Source organism: Podarcis bocagei (assembly GCF_964188305.1).
Source record: "Podarcis bocagei genome assembly, chromosome: 4".
Classification (NCBI taxonomy): domain Eukaryota; kingdom Metazoa; phylum Chordata; class Lepidosauria; order Squamata; family Lacertidae; genus Podarcis; species Podarcis bocagei.
The window spans coordinates 26,988,161-27,011,923 of NC_138128.1; the positions used below are offsets into that span (position 1 = coordinate 26,988,161).

Here is a 23,763-nt window from a genome sequence, read left to right on the forward strand (position 1 = left end):
TTATTTCTATTGACAAAAGAGCAGAGTGAGACTTCAAATGTGATGAAAGTTGGTATTAAATCCATAAAAAAACATAACAGACCGGCGACTTCTTGTGTTCTTGTGTCTGTACATCAATTATCCGCTCCAAAGGGAATGTCCAGTCTCACCTGATTTGCACTTGGGGATTAAGATTAGGAACACTCCAAGCCTTGTTTGGACTGCCTGGTTCATGCTAATGCTGGAAAACTAAGAGTCCCATTCAAAAAGAAATATTTGGCTTGCTTCCCTCCAATTCACATTATCATTACTCAAGGGAAGTATCTAATGCTTTTCCCTACATAAGTTGTTCTTGTGTGACATCTATTAAGCGTGTGTTTCCATACCCCAGTGCACCTAGTTTTGTGAACACTTCACTTTTAAGCACCTCCGAGATGTACAGCTCTGAAAAAGGGCATCGAGTCAGATGCTAAATAGGCCTGCATAGCTCTGAGGTATATAATGCACATATTCATCAAAAGCCTTTGAACAAATCATTAAAAAGTGGAGAACTACAAGTTACTAGTGCCCTGGGAGAAGCAAAAATTACATGCCGTCCACTCAAGTGAGTAATTGCCGGAGCATACAGTAAGGCAGTGTATGAAGTACAGCAGCTTATCTATGAAGTGGAAACCTTTGGCCCATCACACCACACACGGATATGTGTCCCTGGAGGAACGGGCTTGTATGTGGGTATCTGTACAGTCTCTGCCAGACTTCAGAAACAATTTTGTGGCAGCTGAACATTGTAAAACATGTGCAATATTTATTTGATTTGAGGCTGGGATTTAGAATGATTACTTCAACAAAGGGTGTAATCACCTCTTCTCCACTGGTGTTTAAAGAAGCAGTCCAAGAAATCCAGTCATGTTCTCATAAGCTGAAGACTAATTTGCACTGCTGAAAAGAGCTAGAATTACTGGGTTAACCAAATCAGATCTACATAGGGCATTGGTCTGACTTGGTACAAGGCAGCTTGCTATAGGGAACTTTTTAATGTTTGATGTTTTATTGTGCTTTTAATATTCTGTTGTGAGCCACCCAGAGTGACTGGGGAAATCCAGTCAGATGGGTGGGGTATAAATAAATTGTTGTTGTTGTTGTTGTTGTTGCTTATGTTCCCGTGGCTTTATTCCAAATGGCTGCATACTGTCCAGTACCTCATGCAGACACCAGGGCTTTCCCAGCCCTGCCTCTCACTGATGAAGTACATAGAGATTTGCACACATGGTTCGATTGTATGTTGGATGGGATTTGAGACATCCTTATGTAAAAAAGGTAAAGGACCCCTGACAGTTAAGTCCAGTCACAGACAACTCATCTCACTTTATAGGCCAAGGGAGCAGGCGTTTGTCCACAGACAGTTTTTCCGGGTCATGTGGGCAGCATGACTAAGCCCTTTCTGGCGAACCAGAGCAGAGCACGGAAACGCCGTTTACCTTCCCACCTATTTATCTATTTGCACATTTTTGGCGTGCTTTAGACCTGCTAGGTTGGCAGGAGCTGGGACCAAGCAACGGGAGCTCACCCTGTTGCGGGGATTCAAACCACCAACCTTCTGATCAGCAAGCCCAAGAGGCTCAGTGGTTTAGACCACAGCACCACCTACGTCCCTTCTCCTTATGTAGTCTCAGCCTATTGTGGGGAGGAGGAATGGTTGTCTCTGAGAACCACTGATCTCTGATAATTTCTATAAATGTTCCCCCATTTTCTGGAAGGATGTGGATTGCCTGAGAAAAATTACTGGAGAGCCAGTGTGGTGTAGTGGTTAAGAGCGGTAGTATCGTAATCTGGGGAACCGGGTTCGCGTCTCCGCTCCTCCACATGCAGCTGCTGGGTGACCTTGGGCCAGTCACACTTCTTTGAAGTCTCTCAGTCCCACTCACCTCACAGAGTGTTTGTTGTGGGGGAGGAAGGGAAAGGAGATTGTTAGCCGCTTTGAGACTCCTTAAAGGGAGTGAAAGGCGGGATATCAAATCCAAACTCTTCTTCTATGCAGATTAAGCTAATTTGCATTGGAAAATTTTCAGTTTGCATTGGAAAATTATCTGATGCCCAAGAGAGTGATCTAAATTAGCACCTTTATTTTACTATTTTACTTGTTATTTAGTTAGCAAAGTGAAACACTTTGAAACTCACAAACTTGACTTACGCAGTATTGCATTTGCAACTTGTATCCATTCCACAGAAAAATAATGGGGGTGGGGTGGGGGAATCTGCCATTGTTGCGGCTTTTCTGTCCTTCATACTATTCTTGTGAGGCATGGGATGGGATCACTGAGATTTATTTACTGAGCACTTCTGTTTTGGAGATTCCAGGGATGGGACTTCTGTATTCAAAGCAGGTGCTCTACCCCTATGGCACTACTTGCAACATTCCTGCTGCAATAGCTAAATAGAACCTCGGTGAACAGAATAAGTATACTTATTCAATGCATCTGCCGAGGACAAACAAGAATTTAATGATCACCTTGATGCCTTGTTCCTTGTGAGTTTCTCAGAGACATCTGATTGGCCTCTGCTGGAAACAACAGAATGCTCAACTAGATCCTGTCTGGTCTACCACGGCGATCCTTATGTCTTTATTGCAATATCTATCCAGCTAGAGGAACACCATTCTCCTACTTCTGTTGGCAGTTCACATGTCTCTTTTCACTTTGTCTCCACAATTTTAATGAGTGTGGTCACAGATGTTACAGTGGTCAAGGCCATTTCTTGGACACTGATGGTCACTGATAATAGGCTGAACATATTCTTAAATCAAAGTCTTAGCACTGACTTCTAAAGAAGATAAGTTAACGTCAGTCACCAGAAGCAGCAAAGAATGAAATGAACATTTATTTGACTTATGTCCTATATGACTTGGTTAGCTAATTAGTAGTCTGCTTTGTATATTTTTGAGAGGGGACTCTGTGCATGCAGATATTCCAGAATGATGTGTACACACTAGAAACTGTTGAGAGCAATCTGTTCAGCATTGGAAACATGTGGGAGACAGATGAGCAAGAGTTACACAACTAATCTGCATATTCTAGTTAGACAAATTTGGCAGTTTCATGAACAGAGACATAGTTTGTGTAGCTTGTGAGAGCTGAATGAATTCAGAGAAAATGTCTAACAATTCTTGAACTACTTTCATTTGTCTAACTAAACATTGAATTATTTTTAAAAGTTATTATAATATGTGTGTGACAGGTCTTCTAGCATTTGGCACACAGTATTCGTTTTAAGATCAAAAAAGTCAAGCTTTGCATCTGCATTGACTCAATAACACCAGCAGAAGGCCAACTAAATGCAAAATACCGTGTCACATTTAGAATCACTGCATATTAGCTTACCTACTAATACAAATCACCAGAAATTCATCCAACCCTGAAGGTCTGAGAGCACACCTGGAAAATGATATGACTTGAACCTTCTTCAGAGGACTGGAGCCATCCATGTGCTGAGATAAATGTATAGAGTAGGAGCATGACTATACCACTTCACCTGCCCCTGCTATAACACACTCCGTTGGCCACACATCCTGAACATCCATGTGTTGAGCATTATTTCTGCAAATGCAACCTTATTCACAGAGGCTTCCCATTTTCAGACATTGTGCTCAGCATGCAGGTCTCCAAGGGCTAAACCAACAGCATGAGTTATGTCAGGATCGTGGCCAAGAAACACAATTCTACATTCTCCCTGTATATAGTCCAATGCATAGACAGCAATGTCCGAAGAGGTCTTTGGTCTGAAAGAAATTTTGTGGTAGCCACCTGATGACATGATCAGTGCACAGATGGAAAAGTCAATAGCACATTTATATATGATGTGGAAGATCTATGCTCATAATCTCTCACGTTTTGCTTAATAACAACTTTGGAGAGGCAGTTGTTATTACAGTGGTACCTCTGGTTGCGAACCCACAGTGGTGCATCTGTGCACCCACAGGTTCTAATTCACCGCTTCTGTGCATGCGTTTGATGTCATTTTGCAAAACCTGGAAGTAACCCTTTCCGGTACTTCCGGGTCGCCGCGGAACACAACCTGAAAAAACGTATCATGAAGCAAATGTAACATGAGGTATGACTGTACACTGGAGGAGAGACTTTTAATACTTCTGCCTGTGCCCATCAATCCCACTCCAAATGCTGTTATTTGCACTGGAAGGTAAAACAAACAGAGAGAGATGCCTGTATCACTTCCTCATAAGGCAAATAGCAGCTTGTGGGTCACCCTGATACACAGTGAGATGATAAAAATAGCAGCAGCAGCATGTCTATCAGCAATATGGGAGACATTAACCCCACTCTTTCCCATCCTGGCCCTGACTGGATTTGGAGGCTCCATGCCTTCTATTTACTGTAAAAATAGAAATACAGGAAGTCCTGATTTCCGATCTCCCGTGGATAGTTGTACCACTCTGCAGATTCAGGAGCTTGCAAAGGGACACCAGGGAAAGGACAGCCTCCATGATATATAGAAGTTAAGCTGCTGGTGTGTGTGTTTTTGTTTTGTTTTTTGAGGTATTGAAATGACTGTGGGAATGTTCAGGGATGCAGGAGAGGATATATTGTCTGATTATATCCTTATCCAACTTGTGTTAACAAGTTCCACAATTTCAGCAGAGAAACATTCCCCTCTTTTAAATTTGCAGCGGATACATTTTGCTCAGGCTCGCTAAAGTCTCTATAATAACTGTTCTGGTATTTCCCCCTTATTCCCTCATAAAAGATAAGACACGACACAGTCTTCTACAAAAAGTATAAAAAAAGAGTTTACTCACATTCTGTTCACAATCGGATCCCAGAAGGCAGACTTATCTTAGAAAAGTAACATACACTTGGAAACTATTCTATAAGAAGACAGTCCCTTTGTCCTCTCTAGGTTGGAAGCCAAGAGGGCATCTTTGGCTAAGCAGATGTTGCTTCTTCGATGCATGTGGTGAAAGAGAGAGAGATGGCTGCCCTGCCCTGTGCTTTTGTTGTTACCTGCACAGGTGAGGTCACACCCACCTCTAGTCACATGCAGAGGAAGTCTGTCCCAGCCCAGAAGGAAACAGGAAGTTTACCTGCTGGCTGGACAAACATTCCAAACACTCAATGAATGTTGTACTTGACTGCTCTTGTGTTTCACATCCCACAATGACCACCTTCAATTATGATCAGAAGAAAATATTGAATTGGTGCAAATGCTAGGCCGCAGGTGCAAATTCCTGCTTTGCAAGGGGTTGGACTAAATGATCCTCAGGTCCCTTCCAACTCTACAATTGCATGATTCTATGATACATGCAACACAAGAGAATGACTATGGCATACTGTTTGAGAATTTGCACCAGCAATTCTCAAACGGTAGGCCATAAAACAGCTAGTTGTGTGCTATGAGAAAAAGTAATAATTCAATAATTTAAAGTTCTGGGGGAAATTCATTAATTGTTCAGCTTTACTCCATTCTGTAGCAGCATTCCTGAAAGTACGTACCTAGGGCGAGTTCTAGGGGTGTGAACCTGGTCTCCATTAATGCCACAGCATTTTAAGAAGGGTAACATAAGACCTTAGGAAAGCTGGGCATACATTTTCAAAGGCAAGAAAAAGCATGTGTGGTTTTATGCTTCGTTTTCATGTTTCATTTGTATGCCCTCTGCATTTTTTTTTCATGTGGTTAATATCACTCAAGCATGGCTGATATTTTAGTAGTTCGACTTCATGTTATTTTTATACAAAATATACCCTTGAGGTAATTTCAATCATTCCCAACCTCAAACTGAATTTAATAATAAAAAATAGTCTATTGAATTAAACTGCATATGCTAAATGTTATCATTGGCACAAAGATTAATTTTCCCTGGGCAAAAATTAACAATTTAGGCTGCAATACAGCTACTGCGGCTTGTCTCTAGAAGGGAACAAATGGAAGCTAATGGAGTAGGGTTCATATACACAGCAATATCAGGAGATTAGCAGTGTGCAGCTAGCTTGAAACAAACAGTAAAGGAGGCTCATCAACAGTAAGCAAGGCCCTTAAAGCATAGTGTTCCTATTCCAGAGCTCCATAGGTGTTCTGATGCACTTCTGAAGCATCCATTTGAAGAGGCACATGTGGCGTATCCCCCATCATTCATGTGGATGGGTGAAGCTCTTTGTTTGCATCAGATTTCCCACATATACAAGAATAGCTGGATCTGATTCAATATGGACAATGGTTAAATTCTCACCCAGTTTATGTGACATACTTTGACCAATGCTGAACATTGCACAAAGGTCAGAGAGAAGCAGTAACTCATGGTTTGTCTTTCCCTTTGCAGGAACGGTTGAGGAACCTTCAGGAGATCACTTGGAGTGAGGCAGAGCAGAGAAGTCCCTTATGAAGTGGTAATAATAATCTGTGAATCCTAGGAAGTGATATTTCCTTGTGGGGTGTGTTGTTGTAGTAGTGCTTGAACCTTAGCAGGGTTTATTTAGAGTTCCAGTGGGTGGAGGGTGGAATTACAGACCACAGGAATTCTATTAGCATTCTTCAGCTGGTGGCCTTATAACAGTGAAGGCAAGAAGTCTCTGGATGCTATTGAGGTTGCTTTTTATGGGAGAAAGCACTAACAAAATGCCTTAAGGTGCTGCAGCATATCCTCTGTGGTCTCCATCAGTTCTTCTCCTCCTTGGTCACCTGGGAACGGCCTCTTCTCAGCTGCATAGGCTTTGGCTTGGCTGTCGAGGGAGGTCTGCAACTGATATCATTGAGAAAGGAGCAAGGGGAAGGAAGAGGGTGAGTTGGCCCCTGTGGGCAGCACAGAGCAGGAAAAAAATCCTATTTTGAACCAGGCAATAACAAACTTTGGCAATGTCAATAAATTCAACCCGGACACTGAGGTCCAGCACCGAGGGCCTTCTGGTAATTCCCTCACTGTGAGAAGTGAGGTTACAGGGAAGCAGACAGAGGGCCTTCTCAGTAGTGACACCCACCCTGTGGAATGCCCTCCCACCAGATGTTAAGGAAATAAACAACTATCTGACTTTTAGAAGACATCTGAAGGCAGCCCTGTTTAGTAAAGTTTCTAATGTTTGATGTTGTATTCTGTTTAATATTCTTGTGGGAGCTGCCTAGAATGGCTGGGGAAACCCAGCCAGATAGGCAGGGTATGTATGTATGTATGTATGTATGTATGTATGTATGTATAAATAAATAAATAATTATAATCATCATCATCATCATCATCAACAACAACAACAACAGTGGGGAATCACCAGGGGCTTCATTAGTTTCACCATTTGAGCCATAAGGCCATTTTGGTCAAGCCACACACACACACTAGATGTCATATATTATGTCAGGTGTGTGGCAGGTAAAGGTGTAGCTGGGCTGGAAGAAGGTTGGCAGGCACTGCAGGTCAGCTGATCAACAGCACCTGCAAAGCTCTGTGATCAAGCCCAGAGGATGAGCTGATAATTGAAGCTTCTGCACACATTGCTGTGCAAAAATGGGTCCACCCAATGTCCTTGTGACACCAGGTGATTGGCAGTTAGATGACTACGCCCACCTGAGGCAGGGAGGATGAGGGTCTGGGTAACAGGCCCACCCCTGCCATAAATTAAGCCTTCAGAACTGATATTATGCATGTGTATTTTGTCCTTAGCTTTATCTAGCAAACAAACAAAATGTAATGTGTAGAGCAGCCCTTAGACACATTGATCTCTGTATAGGAAGCAAATACATACATGTATTTATTCCTGCTTGGTCATTGTGCTCTTTGGGGGAATCTATGCTGTTGCAGGTCCCCTATGGCTCAGTTGTGCAGCTCAGAACTACCAGAAGCCAGACATTCAATATTGTGAGCCCAGGCCTGTGGAATGCCAGCTGAGATTAGACAGGCACCTTCTTCCTGAACATCACGTGCATGATTGCGTCTTTCTCGTTCTGGCAGGCATTTTGATTTTAGGATACATTTCTATTTGTTATTGCCCCATTTTCTGTGGGTAGTTTTTATGTGCACTGTGTAGAGATGCAAATAATTAAGCAGTATATAAAATATCTTAATTAAAAATGAATGAATAAAAAACGACCCCTCCCCTCTGAGAGATGGGTGGTGCCAGCTCTCAGATATTGAAGGCATCACCTAAATATATACCATTTCACTTCGGCATTTCCTGGATAATCATGCCTGTGCCTGTTTGTTGTCATTATTTTACATTTTTCAGGTTTCATTTTTCATTAAGAGTGATGTGTTATGTTTATTCCTGCTATTTTACTATATGTGTTGTGTTTTAACTTTCCATGCAATCTGCTCTGGGATTGCTATCTTAATGAAGAGTGGGTAATAAATATTTTAAATAATAAAAAAACCCTCTATCCTGAAATGTGGTGGGTTTATATTATGGTGGCTACCCAGATAAATCAGCAGATGAGAGCAATCACTTCCTGATACGTTTACCTACCTATGACAAAATAATAGCTTCCCCATCTCTGCTCACCAAATAAAGGCTATTTCGATGATGAGGAAGACAATTCATGTGTGAAGAGGCCTGAAATTCTTTGATGCTTCTTCTTTCCTTCTTCTTCCCTGAACCCACACTGAGACCTTTTTGCACTGGGTGGAAGATCAGGAAGGACAACAGATATTCTCTCTCACACGTCTAGCTCTGCCACCCAACTACCACCATTTTGGTGGCTGCTGTCTAACCACCACCACGACACTGTGGGATGGATGAGGGTGGCCCTTGGCTACTGGCAGTCTAGGAGCCCCAGTGCCACTTTGTCACTGTAGCAAAGTGGTTGACAGAGCCCCTACAAGGCTGTGTGGGTTGCCCATACCTCATTCTGAGGAAGGCTCCTTCCTCTGGACAAGACACTGTGAAAGAGGTGGCCCCAGAGACCACCTGCACTGCCACCATTTTGCTGCAGCAAGCACTGCTTAAGGTTTCATGGTCACAAACTACTCCACAAGAATCCTTCAAAGGAACATAAAGAAAATCCCCACTGGATCAGGCCAGAGGAACATCCTGTTCTCAGTGTGGCCATCCGGATGACTTTGGGAAGCCTGCAAGCAAAACTGGAGTGCAACCAAGTGATACATTGCCAGCTGAGAAGATGATTCTGGAGAGATTTGTACACCTGCACTGCTGCCAACAAATGTAGTGTCAGAAACTCAAGCAGCAAGTGGGGGGCCCTAGGAACTGAAGAGATAAGTGCTGGGGGGGGGGAGTAGTGGCTGCAAGTCTGATCCAGTGTGAGGGACCCTGCTGAGGAGGGCTGCACTGAGGTGGAATGGTGGGAGCCTCCCCCTCCTCCTGCTCCTGATCAAGATCCTGAATCTTCCCAGGAGCAGGAGGACAATATAGATTTGGAACAGTGGTTTGCAGAGGGACATAGTTCAGAAGGCAGAAGCTGGGAAATACTGGATGGGGAACAGCCAGGAGAAGAAACAGTGGGAGGGGGGGTTAAAATATTCATTCTCTCTGGAAAGCATTCATCTGCTCTCCCCACATTCTTGAAGAGCTGAGAAAGTGGCAGAACAGAAAGCACACAAAACACAAAGGGTACAAGCTCAGGTTATAAGACAGAGAGGTGACATGGATTAATAGGGACGTAAGGGGGTGGAATTCTTAATTGGGAGCACCGCCATTTCTAGGAGATGCTTTCTTTGTTCTCTCACTGTGATTATTAAAGTTTCCAACTGGTAAGAAGACTCCCTTTCCTTGTTCTGCTTATCTACTGCCATGGTGGGGAGGAAGCTGATTGCCTGAAGCCTGACATCTAGGCAGCGGAATACTTATACTCACAGTCCATTTGACCTATGTTTTCTGTAGCATTAGATGGCATGGATCCACTGCATGTCTGACAACCATTGTGCGGTTACACTGGAATCAGAAGCAGATAGGATTAACGAGCCACCATGTTCATCTCATTTCATGAAGAAAGGTATTAGGTTAGAAACCAGAGATATTACTCAGTATGGACACAAGGGCTGTCATCCAGACATAGAATCATATAATTGTGCAGTTGGAAAGGGACCCAATGGGCATCTAGTCCAATCCCATGCAATGCAGGAACATTTGCAACTAATTCAGTACTTCTGGTAAGACTTTATTTGCAATAGCCCAGCAACTGCTCAGACGTGAGACAACATGGGTGGCCCATTTAGATGCATGGGTGGGTTTCAAAGTAATGATGTACAGTACCACTGGGTCTACATCCTTGGACTCACATAAAGTATATATTTGGATAGTGCCCACACTGCATGAAAGACAACTAGCAAACTAGGGGTATACTGAAGTCAAATAAAATGGGGAACATGCTGATTTAATGGTTATGACTTTCATTCAGGCTGCTTGACTGGTACAAAACAAACTGTACCCTTTGAAAGCAATATTTTATAGAGATGATTGTCATGGGTACAGGTGATGAGGATACAGGGACTGAAGCAACCAGTGCACCTAAATCAGGATAAGTTGTTATTAATTGCCATCCAGTGCTTGGGCAAGTCTATGGGTATTATGGATTTTCATAGACATTTCCTATTCCAAATCAATCAAAATGTAATAGTGCAACATGCAATAATGGGAATGAAAACAGGTAAGTTCAAAAATCAAACAATTGGAGATTCTGTTTTCCTTACATTCTGCAACAAGTATTTCCATGTAGCTGGCTCATCAAGGGTAATGGATGTAATAGCGAAGGTAACTTCATAATGAAACTGGTCAGGCTAGTAAATAATAATGAAATTAGTCAGAGTAGATGGAAGGGCTTTTTTTTGTCTCATGTGACTGTACCATTTCCCAGACTCAAATTGCATTTTTGGATTTTTACTGAAAATATAAAATTAGCTATGCAAACTTTTCTCAAGTGTTGAATGAATAATATTTGCTGCAAATATTTGGAAGATTACTCAGAGTTTCTTTTACATGAAACAGCTACTAGTTCGTAGAAAGAATTATTCCCCCCACCCACCCAACTTTGTAGAGACCCCCATGCCCATTGACATTTCTCTGTTTAATTGCAATTTAAATTGTGGTGTATTTCATTAGATCTCAGAATGGATTAGTATGCTCCATTAATTTAGTAGTTACATATTTAAAAGGTTTAACCCTTTATTTTACTAGTCTTACATGAATCTTGGGCTACAAATTTTCCAGAGCTTCTTCAGTTTTGGTAACTTCAGTGCTGTTGAAGGAGTGTTTTAGGGGTCAGGCTTTAAATTACAAAAAAAAGTGTTGATATTTTGGGTGTTATGGAAGTTCTTCACAGGAATTCAAGGCTGATATGGCCCATTCTTCTCTATTAAAATTAGTAGATCACTATATATTCCATTCACATAATTTATATCCTTTCCTTCTCACCTACATGGTTTATTTGGGGGACAGGAGGCGGGCAGGTGTGGAGGATTCCCTGGTCCTGAATGGGGTAACTGTGCCCCTGAAGGACCAGGTGCGCAGCCTGGGAGTCATTTTGGACTCACAGCTGTCCATGGAGGCACAGGTCAAATCTGTGTCCAGGGCAGCTGTTTACCAGCTCCATCTGGTACGTAGGCTGAGACCCTATCTGCCTGCGGACTGTCTCGCCAGAGTGGTGCATGCTCTGGTTATCTCCCGCTTGGACTACTGCAATGCGCTCTACGTGGGGCTACCTCTGAAGGTGACGCGGAAACTACAACTAATCCAGAATGCGGCAGCTAGACTGGTGACTGGGAGCGGCCGCCGAGACCATATAACACCGGTCTTGAAAGACCTGCATTGGCTCCCAGTACGTTTCCGAGCACAATTCAAAGTGTTGGTGCTGACCTTTAAAGCCCTAAACGGCCTCGGTCCAGTATACCTGAAGGAGCGTCTCCACCCCCATCAGTCTGCCCGGACGCTGAGGTCCAGCGCCGAGGGCCTTCTGGCGGTTCCCTCACTGCGAGAAGCAAAGCTACAGGGAACCAGGCAGAGGGCCTCCTCGGTAGTGGCGCCCGCCCTGTGGAACGCCCTTCCAGCAGATGTCAAAGCGATAAACAACTACCTGACATTCAGGAGACATCTTAAGGCAGCCCTGTTCAGGGAAGTTTTTAACGTGTGACATTTTACTGTATTTTTGGTTTTTATGGAAGCCGCCCAGAGTGGCTGGGGAGGCCCAGCCAGATGGGCGGGGTATAAATAATAAATTATTATTATTATTATTATTATTATTATTATTATTATTATTATATTTATTTTTGAATATAATGAGCACTCACACTTTACATTGTGGATGCCCTTTGCGGGATTGTACGCGGTGCTACAGTTCCCAGGAAACTTACTGACAAACAGGGGCTGGCCTGCCTCTCAGTGTTACTATTGCAGGTTCATGCCCAGCCTCAGTAGTCAAGTTTCATTGCTGGGAGGTGGGACCAGTCCCATTATATATAGCGGGTTGAGCTGACAGTAGCCAGGCAGTTGGCTCAGGAGATTCACCCTCCCTTAATTTAATGTTTTCTTGTTTGCAGGTTAACTTTTTCTTATTGTTTAGCGGGTTCTGCTACAGTCTTTGACTGGTTGCTGTTGAAGGACAGGGAAGAAATTTTCCTGCATTGGCAGGTTTTTTCTTCCCCATAGCAATTTGTTACAACTTTGGCGGTTTATGGCCTTGGGTGGAATTCTTTATTCTTTTCTTTCCTATAATGGGGTGTGTGTGTGTGAAATGGTGACTCACCCCCCTGCGGTGGCGATTCCAGGGTCCCCTCTTAAAAGGGGTTATATAATGGGTGTCACTGGCCATAAACTGAAAGGTTGTCAGTGAACTACCGTGCGTATATGGGCTGGGCTGCCTGCGTACACATACATCTCGCAGTGCACCCCCATATTCCCTTTACCCTGATGTGCCCCAGTTCCCCCAGTTGGGGGGCTGGGAGGGATACACGCCCAAGGCCAAAGCCAAGGTCTTCCTACATTCAGAAGTTAAATAAAGTTGTGGCCTAATATTAATACCATAACACGTTGTCAGAGTCTTTCTTCCTTCTTTATGATCCCTGGGGGCTGGGGCTGTCACGGCCTGGTAACGCAATAATAATAATTTTATTATTTGTATCCTGCCTATATTGGATGGGGTGGAGGTCTCCCTCTGCTCAGCCCCAAATAGTCCACTTCTCCAGCACACAAATCCACTTGCCAAAAGTGAAGGTGGATGGGACAACCACTGGCAAGATTCCCACCAGTGCTAGCCCATAGAAAGCCTCCCAAATTTGCATTCCAGTGAGGGGCTGAACTGGCCCAATATCCACTAGATCCTGAGCTGATCTCACTCCCATCGCTTGATGGCACTAGGCCAGACCTGGGTCCAGTCATTCTGACAGCTCTAGGCTAGCATAGCATGGAACAGAGGATTGTCTCCTCCCTCCACGCCTTCCATCCTAGCCAGCCAGTGTGAGTGACAGGGCTGTGGATGAGGTGGTAGCTGTTTGGCAGTTGTTCTGGAGGAAGTCCAGTCTGCATTTGGGAACGGCAAAGTTAAACTAGTGTGCCAGTTGTGCCCATTCCTTGAGATGTCTGATTTGGCCACAGCGACACACAACCTTTGGTACAACCCGTTTGGATACAAATCTGTTTGTTCTACTGGGGTTGCCTTCAAAAAGTGCTCAGAAACACCAACTGGCTCAAAAAGCCGCAGCTGGTTTGCTGACCAGGGCTGGTTATAGGGAACATACAACTCTCTTGCTGCAACAGCTCCACTGCACCTGAGGAAAGACCCCCTTCCTCAGTGTGGGATGGTGTGGGCATTCTGAAGGCCGTTTTATGGGCCAATAGGAAACATTCCCTTGTCCAGCTAGCCAGTTGCATCCATGGTAACCACCAGCAATGACAATGGCCGGTGAGCCCTGCAGGAGGCAGATGGAGGGACACACAAACCACCGCCCCTCCTGATCCAACTCCTGGCTCATCATAGGTCTGTCCCTGCTGGTTGTGCTCAAGTGTTGAAGCATGTCCGGCAGGGGCATATTTGGCTCTCCTCACCCCCACCTTTGAATGGCAGGCACTTTCCTCTGCCCCAGGCCAAATCAGAACCTTCGCATGAAACTCCCTGCAGTTTCCAAACAGGTTTGCCATGCGGAAGATAAACACAATTCCAAAACTCCCTTGGTGGTGTGGAAGGAGTCATGTGATTCTTTGGATCCAGGCCATAATATACATTACTGGAAGTACAGCGGTTGTGCTTTTGGAAAACTGGCTTCTCTCTTTGTGTTTTACACACTTAAAACTGCAATCCTGCAGAGCACTCAGCTGATTAACTCCCATTGCTATCAGTGGGGATAGAAAACTGCCTAGTTGCGTACAGGATTGATGCAAATTATGATTTTCAATATATTTGTGGCTTTGGGAAAAGGTCATCAGGTTTCCTTGGGAAATAGTATACTTTGAATAGAGTGATAACATGTTGAAATCATATACGGATCTTCTACTGTTTTGGGCTGACTGGCTGAAAGTCTTCCACAGAGAACTGTAACAAAATTTGTTCAGAATATTTAATAAAATTGTTGTGGCTGCATGAACTGCTGTTTGGTTTATTTCTGTTAGGAAGAGTAAAAATTATTATTGTATGGGGGGACGTATTTGTATTGTGCGTAGATGAGGTCAGAACTGATTTAAGAAGTTCTGAGCAGGCATCACACATAGCAATGATATGTATTATTTTCATCCTCACCCCAACCCATATACTCATTCCTAAACACACCTGTTTGAAAAGGGGTTTATTGGTTTAGCATTTATTTTCACATACAGCATGCTTAGGATTTTAGGTTTACACAAAAGGGGCAGAGGAGGGAGCATTAAAAACAATGCTTCTATTCTATGGAGCAAGTTCAAGTGGAAAACATGTCAGATTTTTGTAATTATCTCATAATGGTTTTAGCCAACTCTGAATCCCCTGCAGAACCTTTTTTTTAAAAAAGTCTATTTTAGTTCTAAACCAAACAATAAATTTCAAAAGTTTGGTGCTCCTATAAATTTATACTGACATATATGCCGTGAGCCAAACTGGAAATGCAAGAGAAGATTGCTATGCAAGTTATTAAGTGTCATCACAACATCAGTTTCCTTTTATAAAACATATGAATCCACAAGATGCAAATGGGTACTTTTGGGATGCTTAACTATCAGTGTAGCATCTGATAGATGCACTGTGAATTAATCACAAGCAAAAATAAAAAAGAACATTAAAAATATATAAGTAACACAGTTCTTTTGGGAATTTCTACAAACATACAAAAATCAAGAATACAAAAATTAATATAATTCTGATTTTAGCTGCCCCTCATGTTAATTTGATGATTAAACATGCCAAAAAATAGGAGATTCTCATTTGTTCATCTTCTGTCCATTGACATAAATTTATGAAAGACTGCTAATGACGGAATAGCACTGTCCACTTTTTAAAAAATGTGATGATTAAAATTAATATGCAAAAGTCAACAAGTTACTGTTTCTGCACTTACCAAATACTAACCAATTCAATCATACTTTTTGCCACTGAAATTATCTGAAAACCCAATCTTTAGGACTTTCATTTTTTACTCTCCTGTCCCTTTTTTATCTGTTTTAGGGATCTGTTGTCTTTCAGTTTTGTGGGTGATTTGCAGAATGACTGGAAAGAGAAAAAGCAGGTTAAAAACAGGTTCAGATCATCATTAACACAACACCTCAGGAACAAGGTACTACTGTACTTGAAAGTATTCAGTGCCAAATTAGATTGGCTCGGTTTCTTGAGGATTATTTAAAAGTTTCACAAACCCAGTCCTAAACACTTTACACTTTTATTACAGTGGGGCTAACATTCATGCAAAATAGTATGTTAGGATTAGAAAGCTGGGGAATAATGGATGAGAATGACAGAGTGCTGCGTTTGTTTGTTTTTTTCAGTTTTAGGAGGGCATATACTCCTTGAAATTAATGTATCATACCAGCCCAAACCCTCCAAGCTGAAACTCTCATATGGGGAAGAAATTGAACTTATACTTTGACTGCATTCCTGAAAGAGTAGAATTATCTTGGCTATAAACCATTTATTGATAACTGACCTCCCAAAAGTTTGATTTTTATATGGCCGCTCGTACACGAATTCATATATCTGTTCAAGTCAACCTACTTGCATGTTCAGCATAGAAGCAGAACAGCGAGTTTGAAACTGCATTCTTTGAAAAAACCTTTAAACTCAACAAGTCAAGTTCATAAAGGAAAGCTGCTTCAAGCCTTGGCTGAATAGAACAGATATTCCTCTCCATTTATGTTTCTGAGGGACTATTAAGATTCCTTTAGTATATTATACTCTTCTGTGTACACACCAATGAAATCTTGTTGCTGCCAGTAAATCTATGTATGATTTATATCCTGGGCAATGCAAGATAAAAACAGTGCCCTTCATGGCCTTTTATTACGTTTTCCTTGAAATTCATTTATTTTAAAATACTTTATGTAAAAACCACAACATTTCACAGGCAGTTTGTTTTGCCCTTCTTGAAAGCTTCTTTCTGCATCAGAACTTCAAGCATTAGCCTTCAAAATGTGTGTGTGTCTTTTAACTCTTTTGCATTCTTTTGCAATAATCTTATATCCATTACAGCCTCGTGATTATCACTGGAAACAATACAAATATCTGTTACAGCAAACCCCAGCTACACCATGTTTACGTGGTCCACCAATCCATGAGGGTGTTCTAACTTCAGTTTTAGCTATACATCTCCCCACCTAATTTTTCCATACCTCTCACAACTCCAGAATTCCAACCCTCCCCACCATCCCATCGTATTTGAACTTGAAAAACAGAGAAGGGAGGAATCAGCTTGTAATTGAGACCGTTACCAGATTACCAAAAACTGGTGCAGGAATTGTTAATGAGTGACACCATTAGCAATTTCCCCCCCTGACTGAAGACCCTGTTCAAATACCTTGGACACCTTGTTAGCACAGAATGAGGTGTTCAATCAAGAGACTGGGAATTGGAAGTACCAAGGCACAGTTTCTGAGTGGTGATTACAAGGGCATGAGTACGAGTGCCAAAGTAGCAGTCTTCTACTCTGCAGGAAGCTGAACAACCTTGAAGTCTACATTTGTAAATCAGCCAGGATGATTATAGAAGTCACAAGTAAAGAGAACATATGAAACAATTATTTGCACCATTCTTTCACTGTTTTAATTTGCTCTTGACGTGAGCAGAGAACTGCTAAGAGCCACTGTATGTTTATTTATTTTTTCTTCTTCTTTTTTTTGTAAATTTGGTACCAGGAATAGCATTTTCAGAATAGCAAGCCAAATGTCTCAAAAGTAGAAATGCAACAAAGAACAATTGTTTGCTGGTGAGCAAACCGCTTTCAGTGCAATAAGTATTTTGCCTTAATCCCTGCTAAAGCACCTTTAATACATATAGTCTGTAACCTCCACTGACACACACACACACACACACACACACACACACACACACACACTTTTTTTTTTTAAGATTCCCTCTTTTCCAAAGAAAAGGGGATGGTTTTCTTTGCAAATTAAAAGTGTATGTTTTGCTACAGGGAAGTATACTCCCTAAGCAATTGTGTACTTGCACAAGAAAAAAGTTTGAGAACATTTAAAAAAGTTTTTCACTTGTGTCCAGCAAGTACTTTTAATTAGGTACGCTGTAAACAAAAATATTTTTTCATGGAATATACAGAAATTCACTGTAATTTTCAAGAAAATTCTATAGTATTAGCACTTTAATAGTCTGTGTTTACACAAAATTTAATTAAGTGATATGAAAAGCATGGCATGTATATTTTCCCAATTCTATAATGTACTGTTCTTTAGTAATCACCATCCTTCATTTTAAGCCTCTGATATGGTAATACATTCTGTTGAAAATCATAGGGATCACTTTTAAGCATATAAATGTCAAATACTTCCCTAGATATTTTTATTTCAAATTAATAAAACACTGATTTCCACTATTATGAGATCTGCATATTCACGTGTGTGTGTATATGTGTGTGTGTGTGTGTGTGTTTGCAATTAGTATTGGAGAATCTACCTCATTTTAATAATTTGCCTCATTTTATGACATGTGTAGGAAGAAAATGCAGTATTATAGTCCTTTTTGTTGCCTATATTAGGTAAACTGCATGGCAAAATAGTTTCCTACCCTTTGCTAAATCTGAAAATTTATAAATAAGAATTGTGCAATAATTCAGTCTTAAGAATCCATCATAAAATGTATTTGGAAATAATAACTTTTTCAACATTTTTCACATCTTTTATGGATTTCATTTTACAGCTTGCAAAAACACAGACATCTTCAGCACCAAAGGAATCTGGCTGTGTTTGTATGTGTGTGAAAGCTTATGGTTTTAATGTTGTTAAGGACTAGAACAACTATGTATCTAACTGCTGATAGATAAAAATGAGAGACTTTTAATAAATAATCAGTTACATTAATAATACACTGGATTCTCAAAGCAGAACAGAACATGTTACTTTGCATAAATAATCAATCACAAAAAAGTTTCATTGTAAACCTTAGATATGATACTGAGAGACTTGCTGTTTCTGTCTTTTTTAAGAAGTAGGTGCATTTGTTAAAACTGTAAATAAAGCCAAGCAAAACTGATGTGTACTTTGATAATTCTACACACCTCTTAAATTTATATTTTACCATCTCACAGACCCAAGATAAAAGCAGCAATTGACAGAACTGGTTTTTAAATATACTTTTCTGGAAGCTGTACATTTTCTGGTTTTTTTTTGAAATGTAGAGGGCGCTATTGCTCATGTATTTTGTAACTGTTTCCACATTTGGGGGGGGGGGAGAGAAACCTCACATTTGTTTAATAGCTTGATGTTTACATTTCTAAAGTTTCCCATACATGGGGAACAAGAACATTTTATATTCTCTATTATTTGAATACAATCACTGTCAAAGTTAAATGTCAGTGTTTCCATATAAAACTCACTTGGCAGAGATTGATACCTCAGCGCCTACTTCTTGGTATTCCAAAAGTTGCAGAGGAAATAGTTTCATTTTTGACAGTTTAAGCAGGAAAAAACCATACTTTTTAAAAGTGAAAAAGCAATTCCAGTTATTCTAAAGCCGATACACAATCCTACACACACATACACACAAGCATGCAGTGTAAAATCTTAGCATTTGGTGTTCAACACACCTTACCAGCAGAGAACAGTGTGTAAGGTTATATCACCATGGATAATTTTCAGGCATTCCATACCCTACATAGCCTCCCTTATAAATAAACTCCTGTGATATAATTTTTTTTTTAATGCATAACAGTGCAGTTTATTTACAAAGGCTGGCAACGTCCCAAATGCAAAGTTAAGAACTTCAATAAAAGCAACTTTTAGGCTGCAGTACTTACATACTTGCCTGAAAGTAAGTTACATTGAACTTAATAGGACTTACTTCCAAGTAGACAATGCAAAATTAATTCAATGTGATATTTTCTCCCTGAGTGTCTTTGGTATGGCACTTTTATTTTGTTGGTTTTTTTAAGTATAGAATATTATTTTGGAACACGCCTTTTCTAACTTCTTTTCAGAGTAAAACACCTCAGTCAAACAAACTTCATTGTTCCTCAGCTTCCATTAGCTTTAAAAATTTGTCTCTAGAGTGGGTACTCTTGAAGAATCAAGTCATTAATGCCACATTCCTTTTAACATAAACTACCACCACAGCTACAACATTTTCATACATTTTTCACCCTTTCTCTGCCGTGGCCACAAGCAAACACACTTGTTCACTGAAAACGATGGGTGGAAAGATGCTTAAAGCATGATCTTCATACTTACCCGGGAGTAAACGCATGGGACTTACTTCTGAGTACAGAGACACAGGAATGTGCTGTAGGTCTGTGTTGGATTGTGACTTGTATCTCTGAGGATGAAGAGGGAGAAATGGAAAAGCAGCTGAGTTAATTCCAAAATGCCAAGTTTCAACTCTGTGTCAGAAGTGTAAGAAAGTTGCTTAGCTGAAAAAGAGGGGGGGGGGCATCTACAGTCCTTTTCTGAAGTGAAGTATTTCTTAAACAGGCAATACAAAAGCAGGTCTAGGGTATTGAATTAGGTCTTCTAACTTTTGTAGGCACAAAAAGTCACCTCTCCGTCTCAGTGTACTTGTTGAAATGAAACTTGAAATTTGTAGAGGATTTAATTGTGGTTTGTCCATATCATCATTTTCATTTGCTTACAAATGAAGATGAACTGGTGTGCATACACACGAAAGCTCACACCAGTGAGAAACTTAGTTGGTCCTAAGGTGATACTGGAAGGAATTTGTTTATTTTGCTTTGGCATACACTACAGTTTCTTTCACTATTCTACTACATCTATTGATTTCAACGGATTCTGTGTGAATTCTATATGCATCATCTTGGATCCATGTTGGATTCGGAAATGAAAAGGTAAATGATGAAAAGAGTGCGTTTTATTTAGACTACTAAATTTTAGAGTGAAGGGATGTGCTCATTTCAAAGAACACTTTAAAATAAATTGGCTACTTCTCAAATAAGAAAATGGGCATGAAAAAAGAACGTGCTGTTATTTCCCCCACCACTGCCACCACAACTGCCCTTTTATTTTAGTTCAAGACAAGCTGTGGTTGCAAATACATTTATCAAGAATAGATAATACTCATTGTTTGCTTTTGTTCAGGCCAAGATTCATTCAAAAGTTTGGTGTGTTTTTTTTAAGAATCTGAAAAGGAGGCTTAAACCTTACAGAGTAACAGTTGCATTTTATGATTATCAAGTCCTTTTGGACCAAGTCACCCAGAGCTTGACTGACTTGGATGCTGAGATGCATTTGGCCCTGTCTTGATGTCAAATCGCTGCCATCAAAACAATGGCTCATATTACAGGAAAATCTTGTGCAAATGAGCCATAATGGAAGTGAATGACAATCTCCTAAGAGTATGCGGCAGGATTCGCCTTTGATCTGAAATACTGTTAATCTTTCTCAAACATAACACTAAGTATACTTGGCAAATCCTGTAAGAGAGAGTTTTCATATAGTGCAGGCCTGCAGAATCGAGAGCCGTTAAGTGAAATACATGCCAATCAAGAGTTCCATATTAGCTACACAATTCTTTGCACTTCTGAGCATTGTTCTGGATATTATTATTATTATTATTTTGTTCCTTTGTAGCAAGTGGGGTGGGGTCGAGGTTCTTTGCAACCATGTGAAACAATAGATTTAATTCATCATGGGATATTAGTCGTCGCATACAAAGTACTCGATCGGAGGCATTTTAAAATTAAAATTCTGCAATAATTTGCAGTATCGGGGCTGGTCTTGCAAAACTGCTTTGTTTCAAAATGCACTCATTCATCCCCGCTTTAGACTGCAGTTTTATTACAGCTGTAGAGCTGGAAACAAGCCAAATTACATACATTGATATTTTTCCTTCGTAATCAAAGCATGATAGGACATCTTAAACAATAGGAGAGATTTCCACGGCAAAATTCAGCGGCAGTACATCTTATCTTGTGTAGAATATTGTGGATAATAAAACCTCCCATTTTGACGTGTTTTATAGTCAAATCACACCCTGTGTGCATGTGCAGCCAAATATGTACAGCGTATGTAGACAAATGCAAAGAGGGTAAATCATATTGATTCAGTGCTGGTCGGAAATATGTCTCTTTCAGTTTTGTGCTGCTTTTGAAGTACTGCCTAAAATCAACCCTGGGCTTCAAAGGGATGGGATTATAGCCTTTATCCAGCAATTAATATGGTTGAAACTCAGAATGTCAGCACCTGACAACTATCCAGGCCGGGCAGTAGCTTGGTAGGGGTCCAGTTCCCCTGAAGAATTGGAGTTTACAATAAAATTAGTGCATAAATAGATTGAAATATTGGGAGGGGAGGGGAGAGAGCATACAATTTCTAATGTCTAACGACCTGTCTCTATTTTGACATGAAGGGGAGAGAAAAAATGGTGGTGTCCCTTGACCTTTAACCTGCCTTATCCACCTAGATCATTTTAATCTCCCACCAACTGTTAAGCAGAAAGAGTGCTATTAAAGAGAAAGCTATTCCTTTTGCCTTCTTACATAGATCAGATGACAACCTTCCCAAGTCCCTCCTCTCCATCAGAGTTCAAGGGTTCAAAAATGGTCAGGATATCAAGGAAGAGCACGCCAGCAGGATGCAACAAGAAAGAGTTCTGAGCACTTTTTTTTTAATGCAGAGTAAATAGATAGACTGACAAATAAGATATTGTGTTTGTGTGAGGGTGGGTGTACACACACACACGTTGAAATTTTACTTCTGACTACTTTTCCCTCAGAAAGCATCCTAAGGGTTATAAATTTGGGGGGGGGGAATGCAGTGATTGCGATCATCTGAAACGGCTCGCTTAAGAAGGAATTCAAGAAAAGTCGAAGAACATGACATGACAATTTTTTTTAAAAAAAGCAGCTCTTTGTGCAGATAGTAAATAACATAAGGATGCATTTCAGTACATGCGTAAAGCATGAATAATTTATGACCTAGCCATGATACCTCTAATGTACAGCTGGGCTATGAAATCTTTCCTAGGAGGTAGCATAAAATGCGGAGTGGGTGAGCTTCTTGCAGTTCTGTGTGTGTATATATATATATATATATATATATATATATATATATATATGCATAGCCTTGTGAGGCTCACATTTTTAACTGCACATGTTGGTTGTGATGGCATTATGTGTTTCTTCCTAGATCTTCCACTGGCTTTGATGAAAACATTCCAGGTGTGTGTGTGTGTGTGTGTGTGTGTGTGTGTGTGTGGCTTGCTCAAAAAACTCCCCAATAAGTGAGCGAGACATGCTAAGCAACATGTTTAATTTACGAAAATCCAAACTTTTTTTTACTAAAAGCAGCTGCAAAACTCTGCGTTGATGGAGGCAGGAGGGGGAACGACTGAACGGCAGAACTTTAATCATGATGATGCTTTGTTGGTTGCTGTTTGTAATACAGCAGGCTACCATAAATAATGGACAAGAGGAGAGAAAGAGATTTTATCTTTTTTGTATCCTAGTGGTGGTTGTGTCCAGCAGCATTAGTCAGTGATAGGTGGTTAATAAGAACCACAAGACACCAGAAATCAAAGGCTTCAAAGTGCTTCTTGACTTGCTATTTCACAACATGGCATGGCATGGGGATCCTCAGGATTGCAAGGGGTGATACATGCACAAGAGAGACAAAGCCACACACACAAAAATAAGAGCTTTGCTTGCTGTTTTAACCACAATGATGCCTTTCGCCGAAGAGACAAGCTGTTTTTAAAACTGAGAAACCACTTGCCTTTTCAGCAATAGAAATCTCTAAAGCAAAAACAACAAGAAAAGTTTTGGGTGGGTGCATAAGCTTGGAGGCAGAGAAGCCTGAGCAGAATTCCACTTGTACAATAGGGCTTCCCTAAAATATGGTCTGAAGCTCAACATCAAAAAAAGGGACATCATGGCCACTGGTCCCATCACCTCCTGGCAAATAGAAGGGGAAGAAATGGAGGCAGTGAGAGATTTTACTTTCTTGGGCTCCATGATCACTGCAGATGGTGACAGCAGCCACAAAATTAAAAGACGCCTGCTTCTTGGGAGGAAAGTAATGACAAACCTAGACAGCATCTTAAAAAGTAGAGACATCACCTTGCTGACAAAGGCCCATATAGTTACAGCTATGGTTTTCCCAGTAGTGATGTATGGAAGTGAAAGCTGGACCATAAAGAAGGCTGATCGCCGAAGAATTGATGCTTTTGAATTATGGTGCTGGAGGAGACTCTTGAGAGTCCCATGGACTGCAAGAA

General features: G+C 41.0%; 1 long non-coding RNA gene across 2 annotated transcripts; it reads right to left on the reverse strand.

Annotated features, from left to right (window-relative positions):
• Positions 1-5,086: 5,086 nt before the first annotated feature.
• On the reverse strand, positions 5,087-19,847 carry LOC308585221. Of its 2 annotated transcripts, XR_014007166.1 has the most exons (5): positions 19,767-19,847; positions 15,437-15,585; positions 10,613-10,699; positions 8,627-9,854; positions 5,087-6,707 (listed from the first exon to the last, which is right to left on the reverse strand). It is a non-coding gene; the product is annotated as an uncharacterized lncRNA (long non-coding RNA). The 2 variants fall into 2 exon arrangements; XR_014007167.1 differs by lacking the exon at positions 19,767-19,847 and having other exon boundaries at positions 15,437-15,757.
• Between the last annotated feature and the right edge of the window lie 3,916 nt (positions 19,848-23,763).